Source organism: Ambystoma mexicanum, chromosome 5p (assembly GCF_040938575.1).
Source record: "Ambystoma mexicanum isolate Mex_15411 chromosome 5p, UKY_AmexF1_1, whole genome shotgun sequence".
NCBI lineage: Eukaryota > Metazoa > Chordata > Amphibia > Caudata > Ambystomatidae > Ambystoma > Ambystoma mexicanum.
The window spans coordinates 235922545-235940284 of NC_090930.1; positions in this window are offsets into that span (position 1 = coordinate 235922545).

The following is a 17740-nucleotide window of genomic DNA, read 5'->3' on the forward strand; positions in this document are numbered from 1 at the left end:
ACATTGTTTGTATTGTTCGTTGTCAGGGTGAAAGTGTTTTAAGACCACTCCTTTTGTCCGCTAATAGTACAATTTCCTATGGGCGTCATCCGAGTTTTTGTCCACTAAAGAAACGATAAATCTGGCTGGTGTGCGCCGACATTATGTGATAATCCTGTGACTGGCGCTATTGACCTGGCTGACTTGCTTTTGCTACACTAAATCATATCTCCCGCCCCAAAGCCTGATATTATCAAAACATTCATATTCCCCGCCTCTCTCAGTGACGTTACAGGGTGCGTCATAAAACGCGCCCAGTCCTCTCCAGTCCTAAGTGACTTTACACAGAACCCGGAAGACAACACATATTATGTCACAACACAGCACGCCACAATTCGGAATATGAAACAGTGATTTAAAAGCAAACAGCAAGATTGTAAATTTTGTAAAGTACATTTATTTCACATGAAATGTTTAGTGAATATTTAGCGATTTGCTATTGTCTCTGCTTTCGATCAGCAAAAGTTTATTTGGAGCCACGCGTTGTTCCTTTGCGGTAGTAGGCTGTTGGCTTATGATAAAAGCAGTAAATGGTCGCTCTGATAATCGGAAGGTTGCTCCAACAACGAGCCATTAGACCACCCTATTGGTTGGTATGTTGTTTGTAGCCGCTAGTACTGCGTAAGGGCATATTGGTCCTTGGCGATTGTCGCATAAAATGGTGAGGGTCATGAAGTTGCATATTTGGACCTGCACCTGGCAGTTGAAGACCCCATCCGCTGGAGTCTGTAAATCGTGACATAGGCAAAATGGGGCCACATACCCGTTTTAAAAAACATAAATTAGTCTCACCAGCCGATCTTCATTAAAAATCATCATTTTATTTATTATTGCTTGAAACTATTTGCTATCGAAAGATAGTGCAACAGAGTATGTTAGTAATAAAATAATAATATTTTCCCATTCATATAGCGCTAAGAACCGTGAGGTATCTAACCGGTGCTTATTATTAACCACTTTGTGTGGTGCTCATTTATCGACCACGGAAGGATGAAAGGCTGAGTTTGGCCTTGCCAGGATTCGAACTTGCGTTAGCAAGCTGTGCACGGATGTCAAAGCGAGCGTTGTACTCGCTGTGCCACTTGACAGGCTACAGTGAAGTGGCACAGCGAGTAGAGCACTTGACCGCCTATAGACCGGTTAAATTATTTATATTAACCCACCCTGTGTCGTCTGCCTTTTTCAGAGCTCTCTAAACGACAGGGGATCAATTCGGCAGTGATAGTGCGCGGTAGAAAACATTATGCCACATTCGACGAACAAGTTCAACTTGAGCGGTCTTTAATGCTACGCTATTGTAATTATATTTGGTATAAAATAATTTAAAGGGTTACTTACAGTACAATTGCAATTTCCATTGTCTACGAGTGGTGCAGTCCCAAAGTACGACTCCGCGTGTGCCAACGATCTTTCGCATAGTGATATAATATATAAAAGTGGTTTCGTTTCAGAAATTTCATACTTATCTTCTCTTATGTTTTAGCAACACTACTTCAAGAGAAGTCTTTCATCACAATCTCTGTCTGTCAAGGTCAAAACACAATACAACCTTATAGTCCACTTCGTGAGCCTCTCCGGGGCCCGAGAAAAAAATGGAAGCAGCTGACCTTCACTGTGAACGAGCATAAATTCTTACTTTGCAACATTCTGTGTAAAGCCATCTGTAGAAGTTGGTTTTTGCACGCCATGTTTGTATATTGTTTGCGTGATATTAAAAAAGTTTGTTTAAAGGACGTTATGGTTCTAAGTACATCTGAAAGACCCCTGAAAATAGCAAGTTATGGTAAGCTATGAAAAATAACTCATGCCACCACCGTGCACTGCTAAGACTAACACTCAGGACATCAAAGATAACATTGCAAATGGTATTGATGAAATCACTGATGACATCACATTTGTATGTACTTTTCATGGAATTTGTGTACTAGGGATTTTTATTATAATGTTCCGAAAAAAGTGTCAAGGATATTGCAATAAATATCATACCGTTATTAGTGCTTTGAACGATGCATTGATATAAATAGCATTGTATTATGGGATTATATCTAGTATACTGAGCTACTAATGGAGAAAGATAGCATTGTGTGCAGAGTACAAGATGAAAGTATAATATTTGTAATGTTAATATGTTGAATAATGAAATGATAATTATCCTGAAATGTTTGAAAATTCACAAAATGGGGTGTTCTGAGGACGTTATTCGTATTGTGTGATTGCTTAGCTGTATGCAATGAGGGAATGGCACAGAGAGTAAAGTGGACACCATCCGCGGACACCGCGGCTGTTCGTGGACAGGGCATTGTTATATGTACATATGCTGATGTACATCCTGCTCCTTCCAGAACGGAGAATCCCCATCTCCGTTCGTTCCACCACGGAACATGTCCCATTCCCAGCTGACTGCTCCACCTTCCGGGGGCCTTAAATAAAAGCTCCTTCTCACCTCTACCATAGTCGCGATTTATTACAGGCGTGCTACATCCAGGTTTTTCCAGGAAATCCAACATGGAAAGAAGACTGTACGGATCAGCCAATCAGATGTCGAGGTTGTGGATTTGTGTTGAAAGAGACTGTGTGTGGTGAAGATGGCAGAAGTGGAGAAAGTCAGGGTGTTGGTGCTCGGAGATATGTTTGTGCATGGTTTACAGCAGTACGCTGAATGCAGGCACTTTGCAAAGAACTTTGATGTCAAAGGAGTGGAGGTGGTGTGGAGCACTGTGCCTGATTGCAATGTACAGGGAATTGTACAAGTTTGTGAGGATATGGCCACGATGAACAGTGCGCATGTGGTAGTTTTGCACTATGGTGCTTTCCATTTGGGAAACGTCAGTGCCCCTACTTTGTTGGCTGATTTGGAACGCTTGGTTCAAGCCGTAATGAAGATCCTTCCAAATGCGAAAGTAATTTTTTCTGGATTACTACCTAGGGCAATATGGGACAATAGTTCAGTTTTTTGTCCTCAGCAACACATTGCTAGGTGTGTCATCAACCGAGGCATGTGTGCCTTCATGCTTAGAGCTGGTATGTTCTTCTGCAACAATGAGAATATTGATGCCAGTAATGCTGTTAATTTTAAAGAAGATGGTATTTCTTTATCTTTTACGGGAAATGCCTTTCTATTTGGAACGTGAGGGTTGCTTTGGAGAAGGTTATGTGAAGATTTTAGGAGTAAAGTAAGAAAAAAAAACAAGAAAAAAAATACAACTTCAAAGGTGAAATGAGGCACACTATTTAAATTTACATTCACCATGCTCAGATTTTCGATATTCCCGCGGACATGGTGGTAGTCCGCGGACATGAAAATCACTACGAGGGGGTTAGTATGTTCTATGTTACATGTATATTAAGTCAGGGATATTATGGTTAAGTTGTGCTACTAAAAACCTATGAAATGCAGTGAAAAAACATCACAAATGTCATTGATGACATCACTGAGGACATCACGTGGCTGGCTGTCCCTTTTTTTCCTTTCCTGACATATCTAGGCCACATGATTTTCTTCAGTAACAGTCAGGAACTAAAAATTGTAAATTACTATATTCATGGACTTATCTTTCAAGTATGTTCTTAGAATAATCCCCTTATGGTCCAGTCATATCATATAAAACATATACATAGGAGACGTCACATCCTTGAAAGACAGCAATCCTTTTTGTGCATTAAAATTATCAGTAGATTTATCAGCACTTTCTGATACTTTTGATGTTTTTTTATTACTGTACTTTCCCTGTATATGCTCATATTTTTATATGTTGTACTCACACTATTTTCCTTAGGGTCCAGACACATCATGTGATATATATAGATAGGGTAAGTAACAGATTTGAAACAGAGCAATCATTTCTCTCCATAAAGGTAAGTTAGGTTATGAACACTTTCTGCTACTATTGCTGTTTCTTTTTCCTACTTCAATTCCCTTGTATATATTCACATTTGTATGTGGTGTTGTCTCTTTGTGATTTGTGTATAATAATGCAATTATGTAGTAAGTGGGTTTTATTACCTACTTATCACAAGTTTCACTGTACGCAAAACTCTAATATGAAAACAGTTATCATTTCAATATTGAACATGGCAAGCTTATTAATATTGCACCTCCATCATGTATGCTGCACACAATGCCTATGTTTCTACATGAGTACCTTAGTATACTGGATTGAAGTTAATAATAGAATGCTATTTATATCAATGCATAGTGTAATGCACTGATTAGCACTTGATATTTATTCCAATAATGTTTGACACTTTTTTTTTATTAGCATTACACTAAGTATCCCTTGTACAGACTTTTCATGAAAGGTAAATGCACATGTGATATCATCAGTGATGTTATCAATGACATTTGTGTGGGTGTTAGTGTTAGCAGTGCACGGTGGCGGCGCGAGTTATGGTTGCTTATCTTACCACAACTGCCGAATTTCAGGGGTTTTTTGGTTTTACTTTGAACCATAATGTCCCTTTAACAAAGTTTTTTCACTGAATTTCATAGGTTTTTAGTAGTGCAACTTAACCATAACGTCCCTTTAACAAAGCTTTTTTTTACTGAATATTGATATAGATATTTGACAAATTTATCTGAGAGGTTGGGAGGAGAGGGATACACAAAGTATTGGAATGAGTTACAACCCACAGGTTGAGGAGAGAGAAGCCCCTATGGTTTTGGAGAGAGATGCCCTTATAATTTTGGAGAGAGACACACCCATGTTTATGGGGAGAGATAATGCAGATAACAAGAAGATAAAGTTCACAGGGAATAAGAAGAGTGGAGATTGGTAGCAGAAGGATAACTGGAGGAAGGGGTTAGAGAGAAGACCGAAAAAAGGGAAGAAGGAAGAAATGAAAATCCAAGATTAAAACAGGGGATGGGGGAGGAGGTTGTTTGAAAGTGGGAGCATTATCTTCACTGCTGAAGTGAGAAAAGATGTGATGTGCTAAGTTGGAGGTGAGTAGAAAGAGGTATGAGGAGTTTTGTGGTATGTGGGAATATGAGGAAGCAGATTAAGGTGGTGAAACAAGACGCTTTTTTGGGAAACTAAGCTAACACCTTGGGACAGGGAGAAGAAAAAAATAAAAATGTAAACGAAGTGATTCATTCACTCCCTGGTGGAAGCTCTGGGGTCTTGCCAGCCCTTCCTGAGCGCCAGCAAATGCTGCTTGCAGAATCTAGCATGTGAGTGCATGTGACTCTCGGATATAAACAGTGGCACAAAGGTCAAGACCGAGATGGCCAGGAGGAGAAGAATTAAAGAGACAAAAAGAACTAACGCCCTGGAATTTCAGTTACATTTGATCAATTGTCATACCTGGGAAGGCAACCTGGATTGTGATGTGATGAATCAATGATGTTTGGACACAAAGAGAAGCACTCCTGTTGTGCCTCATTATGCGGTTGCTGAAAAACACACCAGTAGGCGGTGGGTTGGTAGCAACCCTTTAACACTGTTTCCACCACCTGGCTTCTCGGTGCCACTGGGACATTATAGCAGGCAGTGGAAAGGGGGACACGGAGGCACCGGCACTGTTGCTAGTGGTACCAGTGCTTCTGTGACAATCATGCCAGTAGGGGCCTACATCCATAGCCCCTACCTACATCATTATAGTGTGCTGGTCCGGAAAGGGTGCCAGTACGTTGCTGCCAGCATCCTTATTTCTGGACCGCCATAATTGGAATGAGAGCCAATGTTTTAAATTTGTAAGTTTGTCTCCATCCGTTGTTTGCTTCATTCTTTGCAAATTCCCTCAAATGGTCGTACTTTGATAATACCACTGCAAGTCCATCAACAGTTGATCCATTTCGACTTGTGATGCTACTGAGCTTGATTCTCATAATAGTTGTATCATAGAGTCATATTTGTATCCTGGTGATCTCAGTCTTGGTTTCAAATCAGAGAAGTCTTTCCATGTATTGCTTATTTAACAAAATCTTGACAACGAAGAGTTTTTTTTTTCAAAGCCACTTTGTGTTATACTGTATCAAGTGTTCTGCTTTGTGCATCTTACTAATATTCGTAAAGCATATACTTAAAGCTTTAGCACCCTGATATCAGCAGACTTAGTTGACGAAGATGGGGATTTAATGGAATCTGAAGGGCATTTTCCAATTCACTGTTTTATACTGCTTTATGAACTTTATTTTCAGATACCTCCCACATCCTCTTCAGGGCATCACACTTTTTTCCCTTTCACTTACTCTTTGTTCCTCCTATTCTCACTTTATATGTGCAAGCTTTATCTGGGATTTCTTCTGTGTTACGGTGGGTTAAGTACAGACCTCTTAATTATCTTTGTATTTTTAAGCTATTTATTCCACTCTCAGAGAAGTGGCCACAATATTGCTTGTCATTGTTGCAAATAAATGTTATTTTGCATTATATTATGATTAACTTCATTTTTAGCACTTTCATATTCTTAGATGTGGACGTTCCTTCCGCTTCCGGGGTTGCCTGACCTTGTTGGAGGGAAGGTAATGTACTGGAATGTTTGGTGATCACCACCAGTAATCTTTTACTTTTGGAATGTGGTTGTGTTTTGTTTATTTATATACTATTTAGTCGCTGCAGCGGTAATGACCACAGAAAGGGTTGAGAACCTATGATGTGTTTATCCACCCTTGTTTTGGCTAGTATCTTGAATGGACAAATTGCTCCAAGGGTATTTTACCCTTTTGAGTGCAAATATTGTTCTTGTGATTTATGAGAAGGTCAGTTATACTAAAGCCACTGCGTGTTAGTGATTTAAAAACAATATTTTAAAATCTTTGAAGTGTTAAGGTTAAATATAGTAAAACAGACACAGCTGTCTGGCATTTATCACTTCTCGTTTTCTTCCAGAAAGTGTGTACATTGCTCTTTTGTAACATGTCTTCAATGGTTTTAAGGGTAACCTTGTACATGTAACCTTAACTTCTGGTAGGTTGCAGATGTTTCAATATGATGTCCTAGACCCGTTCTTTTTATTCTTACAATTTTTCCAATGGGTATTATCAGGGTAATTCATAGATTTCAGCGCAGAGGCAGCGCACGCGAGCAGCGCAGAGAGGTAGCGTGTGCCAGCCGTGTGCGCTAAACAGCATTCTGGCGCACCGCGTATTCATGGAAAATCAAAGCCATTTTGAGCGCTGGCGCAGAGAACAACCTGCAGCGCCAGTTACGCCCCCAAGAACACCTCTGGCGCAAGGATAAGGCATTGAAATCCCCAATTCAGTGCAAAGGGCCGCGCTAATCCTGCACCAGTTCACAAGGCCGGGACAGTACATTTGGGGGGTGCTTGGGAAGTTTCACACGCGATAGGGCTTGGGCGAGCGGGGCACGTGTATTCTGAGGGGTGTGCGGGGAGTATCACACGCTATAGGGCTTGTGTGAGTGGGGTACGTGTATTCTGAGGGGTGCGCGGGGAGTATCACACGCGATAGGCCTTGGGCGAGCGGGGTATGTGTATTCTGAGAGGTGCGCAGTGAGCATCATACGCGATATGCCTTGGGCGAGCGGGGTACGTGTATTCGGAGGGGTGCGTGGGGAGTATCACACGCAATAGGCCTTGGGCGAGCGAGGTACGTGTATTCTGAGGGGTGCGCAGGGAGTATCACACGCGATAGGCCTTGGGCGAGTGGGGTACGTGTATTCTGAGGGGTGCGCGGGGAGTATCACACACGATAGGGTTTGTGCGAGTGGGGTACGTGTCTCCTGAGGGGTGAGCGGGGAGTATCACATGTGATAGGGCTTGTGCGAGCAGGGTACGTGTATACTGAGGGGTGCGCAGGGAGTATCACACACGATAGGCCTTGTGCGAGCAGGGTACGTAAATTCTGAGGGGTGCGCGGGGAGTATCACACGCGATAGTCCTTGTGCGAGGGGGATACGTGTATTCTGAGGGGTGTGCATGCAGTTTCACACGCGATTTAGCTGGGCGAGTGGGGTACGTGTATTGTGAGTGGTGCGCGTGCAGTTTCACACGTGATTTAGCTGGCCGAGCGGGGTACGTGTATTTGGAGTGGTGCGCAGGAAGAATCACACGCGATAGGCCTTGGGCGAGTGGGGTACACGTATCTTGGGGGTGCGCAGGAAGTATCACAAGCAAATTGTTAGTGTGGGACCTCCCAGGTGTGCCCTCTCCCCTTCCCCCCAGGCCCTGCAGACAGCCCACACCACAGGGGACTACCCTGTACCCCAGGCCATGCCCCGCAGGCAGCCCATCCACCTTGGGAATGCCCCGCAGGTAGCCCATCCACCCTGGGCATGCCCCCCAGCCAGCCCACATGTCACCATGCAAAAGTGAGCACTGACACATGTCACCTTGCACCCCCACCCACCTGGCAGGGAGGGCCTCCTGCCAGCAGGTGCCGACTCATGTCCCCCTGCACCCAAACCCACCCGACAGTGACGGGCACCTGTCAGCAGGCCCAAACTCATGTCCCCCTGCACTCGCACCCACCCGGCAGTGACAGGCACCTGCCAGCAGGCCCCGACCCATGTCCCCCTGCACCCCCACCCACCCGGCAGTGACAGGCACCTGCCGGAAGGCCCTGACTCATGTCCCCCTGCACCCCCAGCCACCCGGCAGTGACAGGCACCTGCCAGCAGGCCCCGACTCATGTCCCCCTGCACCCCCACCCACCTGGCAGTGACAGGCACCTGCCAGCAGGCCCTGACTCATGTCCCCCTGCACCCCACCCACCTGGCAGTGACGGGACCTGCCAGGAGGCCCTGACTCATTTCCCCCTGAACCCTCACCCACCCAGCAGTGACAGGCACCTGCCAGCAGGCCCCGACTCACGTCCCATGCACCCCCACCCACCTGGCAGTGAGGGGCACCTGCCAGCAGGCCCCGACACATGTCCCCCTCCAACAAGTCATCATGATCCACAATTATAGCACTCATGGCCACCAAAATCCCAGCACACGCCACCCCTGCCAAAAGAACCAACCAAGTATTACATCCACCCCACATTGAAATGCCCATTACATGAAACAACCCAAATGGCATGTATGTACATCAACACATGTCCGTCACAGACACACAATGGGTGCCAGTGAATGTGAAAACCCACATTGTGACATGCATGAAACCAATGAGAGAATACCACACATTGAAGTATGAAATAAAAATGTATTCAACACAAAATTAAGTGAATGAAATGAAATCACACAATAATGGAAATAATAAATAAAATGCATCATGTTCCAAAATGAAAAGAAATATGAAATCAGAATCCAAATAAATTCAAATGAAAATGTGTCCAAAGTCACCATCCAACAAAGCAAATCCAAACGGAAAGAAATAAGTAAAATCCATTGCTCCATGGTGAAAAATAAAATAAAAATGACGAAAAATCCACTGTTCAACTATATACAATTAACAAATCCAGGGTCCATGAGCCCAACCATTGAAATTAAACCTCCAAAAAATACTACCTAATGAAGTACTATCTACAAAAAGGTGGGGCATAGTCCAAGCGCCCCAAATGAAAGAAAAACATAAATGAAACCTAACACTAACTAACTATATACAATGGGGGTGGGCAAGTCCTACGGCTCACTTGCCAATTTCCAAGGCCAGGGCATCATCAAACTCCTGTTCTATGTCCTGGAGGTGGGCCTGTTTCATGGTTTCGATGGGATGACGCCATGTCCAACTCCAATTCCCTGCGAATTGCCTCGAGGCACTCGGCGCACCTCAGCGCCCTGCGCATGGAGTTCTCCGCCCTGACCATAGTGAGGCGTGCCTGTTCCGCCTGCCGCCGCTCTGCATCTATGTGCTGGCCCAACCGCTGCCACACGGAAGACACTCCCAATCCAGGGTCTTCCTGCCCTCCGGCTGATGCCAGCCCCTCTGATGTTGATGGCCCCAGCCATCATCGCTCCCACCTTGAGCCTGCTGCTGCTGTGCCTATGCCCTGGCTCTTGATGCCTGCACGTCCTCCTCCTGCTGGGGTGCAGTTGTTGGTGTGGCCACCCCTGCTGGACCTCCGACTCCCGACTGTGGCAGGGATGTGTCCTCCACCAGCCTGGCTGCTGGGTCACAGGCAGCTCCACAGGGTACCCAGGTGATACATGGGCCGGAAGATGGCACGGAGTCCGACTGGCACGTAGGGGGTTCAGGTAAGGAGGGGTTCAGAAGAAGGTCCAGCAGATGGAGGAATCCAGTCCTGGTGACCCATCCCAGTAGGTCAACGTGGTCAAAGGGGCAACCGGGATGACGTGCAGTGTCTTCACGAAAACACTGCAGGTCAGTTTGCATACCCTGTTGACGCAACACCATCCCAGCCAGGACAGGCTCAACCTGGTCCCGGATTGCCACGTCCACAGGGAGAGGAAGGCCAGTTGTTGTGCGCTCAACCCCTCCCTGAAAACCAGTCTGGACATAGACATCCCTGCTGGTGCGGGATGATGCAGTCACAGGATCGGGGACAGGATTACACACAGGCACCTCCACGGTGGCCTGTGCTGCCTCCTGTCCCTGCCCCTGGACTGCACCACTAGCACCAGTGGAATCCCGCCCTCCAGACCCAATGTGTGACCCTTCCACGGCCTCCTCCTCAACCAAACCCCCCACCAACCTGGATGACTCTGTGCCATCTTCCTCCATCGGACCCTGTGGGGTCTCAGCTGCCGCTTCTGCTGCCGAGTAGTCCACCTTCAACCTCCGCCTCTTGGACCTACCCTCGGCACTCCCCGACGAGATGACAACCTGTGAGGGGAGCTGGGCCTTGCGTCTCTGGCTGGCGGTGCGATTCATGCCGCTTTGCTTCACAGCACCGTCTCTGCCCTCTTCATCAGTTGACGCTGCAGACAGGGAGAGAAAGAACACAGGCATCAAGGCACTGTGCAATGGTCTGATACACACATTACAGTTGTACATGAGTGTATTTGCATTTATATAGCGCTACGAACCCTCAGGTATCTGAGCGCTGCTTATTATTACCCACGGTGTGTGGTGCACATTTATCGATCTCGGAAGGATGAAAGGCTGAGTTTGGCCCTGCCGGGATTCGAACCTGCGCTGGCAAGCTCTGCTCGATGTCAAAGCGAGTGCTCTACTCGCTGTGCCTGACCGGCTCAGTGGCAGTGTCAAACTTCAAACATGGCATCACACTCCCCAACACACATGTCATTTCAACTCACACACATGAGCATATCAACAGGAATGTTGCACTAGGCAGCACCATCCATACACAAACAACAGCGTGAGCTGCTGAAGGTGAGCCTGACGTCACATGCAACACGGGGAGTGCAGAAGACATGCACACACGCCACCACACATACATGCATCTGTACATCTCCACCACCTGTCGCTGTGATAACATCCCCATCCATGTCACATCTGGCAATCAGCCTCCTACATGTCAGTGTCACATGCATCCATGATGTATCACAGTTGCACACTTGTCAAATACACACACATGCAAATGTACATAGTGAAGATACATGCAGGTAGAAGCAGCATCCATGTGTGACACCAAAGCCATGCCACAGTACATACACAGGATTTAAAAATGTGTGCACCCACAACTGCATTTGCCAACCATGCTTACCAAGACATACACCATAGATGTGTCTCACACATGAGAGGACTCACAGGCAGCAGGCTCATTTCCGTGTACATACCCATGCATACATGGACTTACACAGACATATGTACAATCTGCACACTCCTGCCACACCTCAACATGCACAGCGTCCAATCAGTACATGTGTACACTTACCGCTCGACTCCAGACGGGTCTGCCTCTCAAGGACCTGGAGGTGGAGCGCTGGGCGTATACGTTCCAGGACCCTCATTTGGTTGTTGGTTAGGCGGACCCGGCACCCCTTGGCATCCGCTGCCTTCAAGAGGCGCTGGGCCTTGTTGAGGGTCCTGGACCTGAAGTCCTCCCAGCGCTTCCGGACATGTTGAATGTCACAGACTGCCACCCCTTCCTCGTTGATGGCAGTCACGATGTCCATCCAGATCCTCTTCTGTCCTTCATTGTCGGCGCGCAAACTTCCAAAGAGGGCATCATACTGCCCCAGGACTTGCTCCACCCGGATACCAACTTCACTGGCACTGAAGCTGGTAACCCTCTGCATCTCTGGCTGGGGGTGGCCAGTGGTGCCAGATGGCATTGTGTCCGACATGGCAACCCCAGAGGCAGGTGTGGTGGGCAACTGGGTCCTGGGGCTGGGCTGTGGAGTGATGGTATCCCAGTCAGGAGTCTTCAGTTCCAGCAGGGGTGGTCACCACAGCATCTGCACCCCTGCAGATGACTGACATCCAGGCACCAAATAGCAGGGCACGTGGGCAGCAGGCAGGCAGGCAGGCAGGCAGGCAGCAGCAGATGGCAGGTGGGAGCGTGCTCGGGGATCTGGGGGGCAGGAAAATGGCCTTCTGGGCAGGAGCGTGGTCTTCCATGTGTTGTTGCGTGGCCAGCTTGATACGGAGTGATTTGGCACGTGAAAAAACTGCATGTCAGCGTGTAATTCGAGGAAAGGCCCTTAGCGCATAAGCACGTCTGTGACGTGACGCGTAAGGGCGTTTCCCTCAACACGGGTGCATGTTGATTGTACTCGTGCAAAAACTGCATGTCCGGGTGTGACTGCGTGCAATTGGACGAAAGGGCCTTACCACGTACGCGCATATGTGATGTTGCACGTGTGGGTTGGCTTAAAAGGTACGCGTAGGACGCCATTTTCTTGTACGTGCTTTTTGTGGAGAGCGAGCGGGTGATTGTTGTACAGTCTACAAAAAAGATCTTCTCTCAAAAGGCAGTAACAAAAGTCAAGAACGGAATAGAATTGACCTACTGAGTGATAAAACACGGAAAAAGACGGATCTATCAAATACCAAATCGATAAAACATTGGAACATACTCACCACAGATGAAGACTTAAGACCATGTCTCCCAAAAGCACTGTGCCTTACTTTCAGAAAAGCACCAAATTTGAAGAACATACTTTGCCCATCCCACTTTGTAGAACACAAGAAAAACAAGGGGTTACACCAATTATGGGCTACAGATAATTTACAAGGTTTCTACAAATGTGGAACATGTAAAATGTGCAATTTTGCCTTAAATGGATTAAAGGAATGCTCTAAAGATGATGGCTCAATTCACAAAATCAGGGACTTTCTTAACTGCAATATGAAATTCACAGTGTATGCCATCAAATGTCCCTGCGCAAAAACTTACATAGGAAGTACCATCAGACTTTTGAAGATAAGGATATATGAACATATATGGACAATCAAATTACACGATGTACGTTACCCACTGAGCAAGCACTTTCTAGAAAACCATAAACCAGATGACATCATGATGATCAGATTTTTTGGTATTGAACAAATATGCCTTTCGGAAAGAGGAGGCAACAGAGAAAAGCAACTGCGTAAAAGGGAAGCATATTGGATCTTCTCTATGGACAGCACCAATGCAGGTCTAAATGCAGACCACGAACTGTGTCATTTCCTCTAATAATCCATAAAAATGTTAATTCATTAGATGCCACTATTCATTGTCCTTATAAGGTATAAACTGTCGAAGTGCATACTAACCAAAAAACATTGCATATTTACAATTATACACTCCGCTAAAATATTAGTTAGTTTGTAATTACAAAGCTTCAGAAAAAGCTATAAGCCAAGGTAACCAGAAGATATCTATATATTTTGTTTAATGTATATTTCATTTAACACTAGGCCTTTACTTAAAAGTTGAGATATCCTAAACTTTTAAGGATAATCATTTCAATACTCATGAGAGTTCAATAAGAACATCATTCAAAACGTCCATTGCTTCAGAATTAAATTGCCTCTCAAAATATATTAGAGTTATACAAAACACACTAACTTTTTGTAAGAAGAGGGTCCTTCAAAGCTACTATCGTTTTTACAAATTTTAAGTAAGGTCAAATAATCACTGAAAAACACTATTTTTTCAACATAGACCAAAAAAACTAGGTTTTGTTTCAGATTTTTCACTTCAAGGCGGCGCTTAATTACGTTCGCGCTTACCATGTTATACAACACACAAACTTTGCATTCAGTTTGTTCTAATGTTCTCCCATATTCACTCATCTGGTTTAAAACATCTTTATCTCAGCTTGCCCTAATAAAACTAAAATGTATGTGTATATTGATCTCGAGTAAAGTGACTTGAACACGAGATGGGAACTTTGTATAAGCATATAACGAAACAACAAGGTTACGCTTTCCCATTTCAAAATGGCGTGGTAATTATTATGGAGGTAATCATAAATACGACAACACACGCAACACAAATGTATATGTACTCCCAATACTACCTTGTTCAACTAGTATCATCATCACCTCTTTCCGTAAAATCTAGAATTTAAAAATCTAATCCGTTTTTATATAACGTGATTTAACACAACACAACATTAATCTTTGCCATTTCAAAATGGTGTCCAACGTGACCGCATACATCACATCATCGTACGCATGACGTCATGACGTCGTATAACGCACTCAAATAGCGGCCATCTTAGATGACCAAATTGAGCAGCTCCAAATACAGACGCGAATCCAGCGCAATCGAAGAGCTACAGAAATCTAGGTAAGCAAATTAACATGCAGTTTGAAAGCTGAGGTTATCACCTTGAACACAGATAGTAATTTTTTTGGACTACTTAACAGAGTATCGTTCTTCTTTGCCATATAGGGACTGCCCCACATCTTTATTAGAAGTAAATACTTCAACTTGTCAAGATTGATTTAAATAAAATTCACAGGAAACCTATTATCCAACCATAATCTTCAAATCAGAAAAAAAGAAACACAATACAGTGCTTTGCTTGTGAAGAAACAACATGAGAATCTATTTTAGACAGAAACTATGATTATTGTTTATTGGTACTTCTTTTCCCCTCAACCTTTTTAATGAATTGGTTTTATAAATCAAGAAATGAATTATGCATCAGTTGTTCATACACTTAACACTAAGGAAATTGTTAAAAAATCTCTTTTTTCTTTTCTTTTTCACCTTTTCTTCTTGTTCACTATAGTTTGAGAAAGATCAATGATCATTATAAATACATGTATATCTCCTGATGAGCCACTGCATTTAAACGTGGTGAAACACGTGTAGAGGACAACAACTGTTTCATTCTCATCTTTTTGAAACCATTTACTAATACAGATTTTCTGCAACAATATGATACAATAAAACTCCCATTGGAGCGCCTGTCAAGCAGTGTTTTGGATTTTTTCTTTGATTCTTTGCATAAGTCATTCGATAATCTTTGGTACTTGGACATAATGAATCTAAATTTGTATCAGATGGTTCCCTCTAATGCAATAAGTATGTATAAGATGGTTCTCTCCAATGCAATAATGTTCCATGGTATCATACATCAATGGTTATGGAGGAGGACTTACAAGTTAATTCAGATCTTCTGGTGGATATTCAATGAAGTAGGCCTTGAGTCGGTCCTTTCCACTACACTGTCATAATTCAAACTTTAATAAGAACCAATTGGACAGCTGGTCAGGAACAACAATAAATCCCTTAATTAAACAGTCCTGAAAGGTTTAACAATGGAATTAGTTCCTACACTATTGCCGTCTGAAAAACTCTGGGCGTCTCTTATTGTTATGCTCCTGAATAGAAATCCAGTAGTTGGCTCCACTGTTGCCACTCATGTCACACCTAATATAACATTAGGCAAAACAGGATGGTCGAATTGTTTATCTGCAAAAATACAGTCCATTCTCATGAGCATACACAAAACAACACACATCGCCACATAATCCAAATAATAAAAGCACTGTTTTACTGGATCTTACAGGCAGTCAAAGTCACCCTGGGCACAACAGGTGCTAGTCAAGCACAAGTCTATAAACACCTCATATATGTGGGAGAAATTACAGTGTCCCTATGCGAGGAAAGGTTTGAAGGGCATACCTAAGAAATGTGGGACACATATCTGTCAAGCCAGGAAATATATGTCTTGTTCACCCCTCCCCATACACAGTGACATGGCAGCAATCAAACAACCAACACTGATGAGGATAGCTGAGCATATGTATGACTACCTAGTCACACCACCACGTCAACATGGCAGAACAACCCACAATACATACAACACATACAGAACAGAAAGGAAGGCCCAATGTAAGCACCATTCCCCCTCAGTAACCAATCTTTGGTTATACACACTGAATGGTGACAGACAAATCACACATTCACTGTAAATCTAGAAACATATAGTATGCCATGCATCATGACACACAGAGACACAATCAATGCATTCCAACCTGTATGCCACTATCTCAGCCATGAAAAGAGTAACCTGAAAAACCATATTTTAATATCACTTAGCTGTCAATATGCATAGTGCAGTGTCACAGCAGGACCCAGAATGTGACATGCCATAACGAGGAAATGGCAGGTGTACAAAAACAGATGGCAATGCATTCTCGTGTAAATTCAACATGCACCTCAGCATGCAAGACAATACCTGAGTATCTCACACACCTGTTCAAGTTCAGCTGGTACAACATCATGGCCTAATTCCATGGCCACCAATACATTCGTTGACAAAATATATTCACACCCTCTGCAATCACCATATGTTGGTGTAGCACAAATGGTCAGAACTTGTAGCCCTCCATTCGACATTGCTTCATGGTGATATACTGCATCAATGTTGTTGAGAGGTCGATGAGAACCAAGAGCTAAGGGCATTGTTGATCACCTTGAGGATAGCAAGAAGCATTTCAGTGCTTGAAGCCAGATTGGCAGCCCTGAAGGAGGTTGTTGGTGTCCATGTGTTGGATATGTTGCATGGCTACTGCTTGCTCAAGAATCTTACCTACAAAAGTATTATGGGTGATCAGGTAGTAGTTGCTGAAGTCATCGGGGCCCATTTGTATGGGTGCAACTAATATTTAGAATGGTTTCATAAATCCATGACTAATGCCGTGCTACTTGATGGCATCTACTAGCTGTGGTATCAAGTGCATCCACTACACAATTAGCCATATTAAAAAAAGGTGCTACTAGTGGTTCCAAAGGAATGGGACAGCCAAGTATATGTTATGTTATGTTATTTTGCATTTATATAGCGCCTTATATACCATTGGTATAGTCTGAAGGCGCTGGTAGGTTGAACGCCCTTGGCAACCGAAGTTCGGATCATTAGAGAGAGTAGAGAGAGTCAAATGTGCATGTGAGCACCGGGTATGTGTGCAGCTGGTGCGGTATTCGTGTAATAGCTGCTTCTTAGCGATAGGTGTGGTGGTTGAGAGATCAGGAGTATGTGTTCGTTCTGGCAGGATTTATCCAGACCGAATGAGGCTGCGTTAGGCCTGAGGAGAACGCCTGGCTGTGGGGTGTGTAACCAGCAGTGTTTACTTAGAACGATGTGGAGTGTGCGGCGGATGTTCGTATGAGAACAGTTATACCGAATGGTGTCATAGTATCTCTGTATTCTAGTTGAGTGGTGGTGTAAAGGAGAGAGTAAGCGTGGTGGTGTGATATGATAGATTATATGCTCTTTTAAAACATTCTCAGCATTCCAAACCATCCTATATAGGTCCCGTAATTCTATGCGCTCCAGTCCGTTCCATGCACTCCTATCCACTCCATGCACACCAGTCTGCTCCACACAGTCCTCGCCGCTCGACGCACTCATGTACTCTAGTCCGCCCTGCGCACTCCAGTCAGCTCTGCACGCTCCAGTCTGCTCCACGCATGCACTCTTGTCTA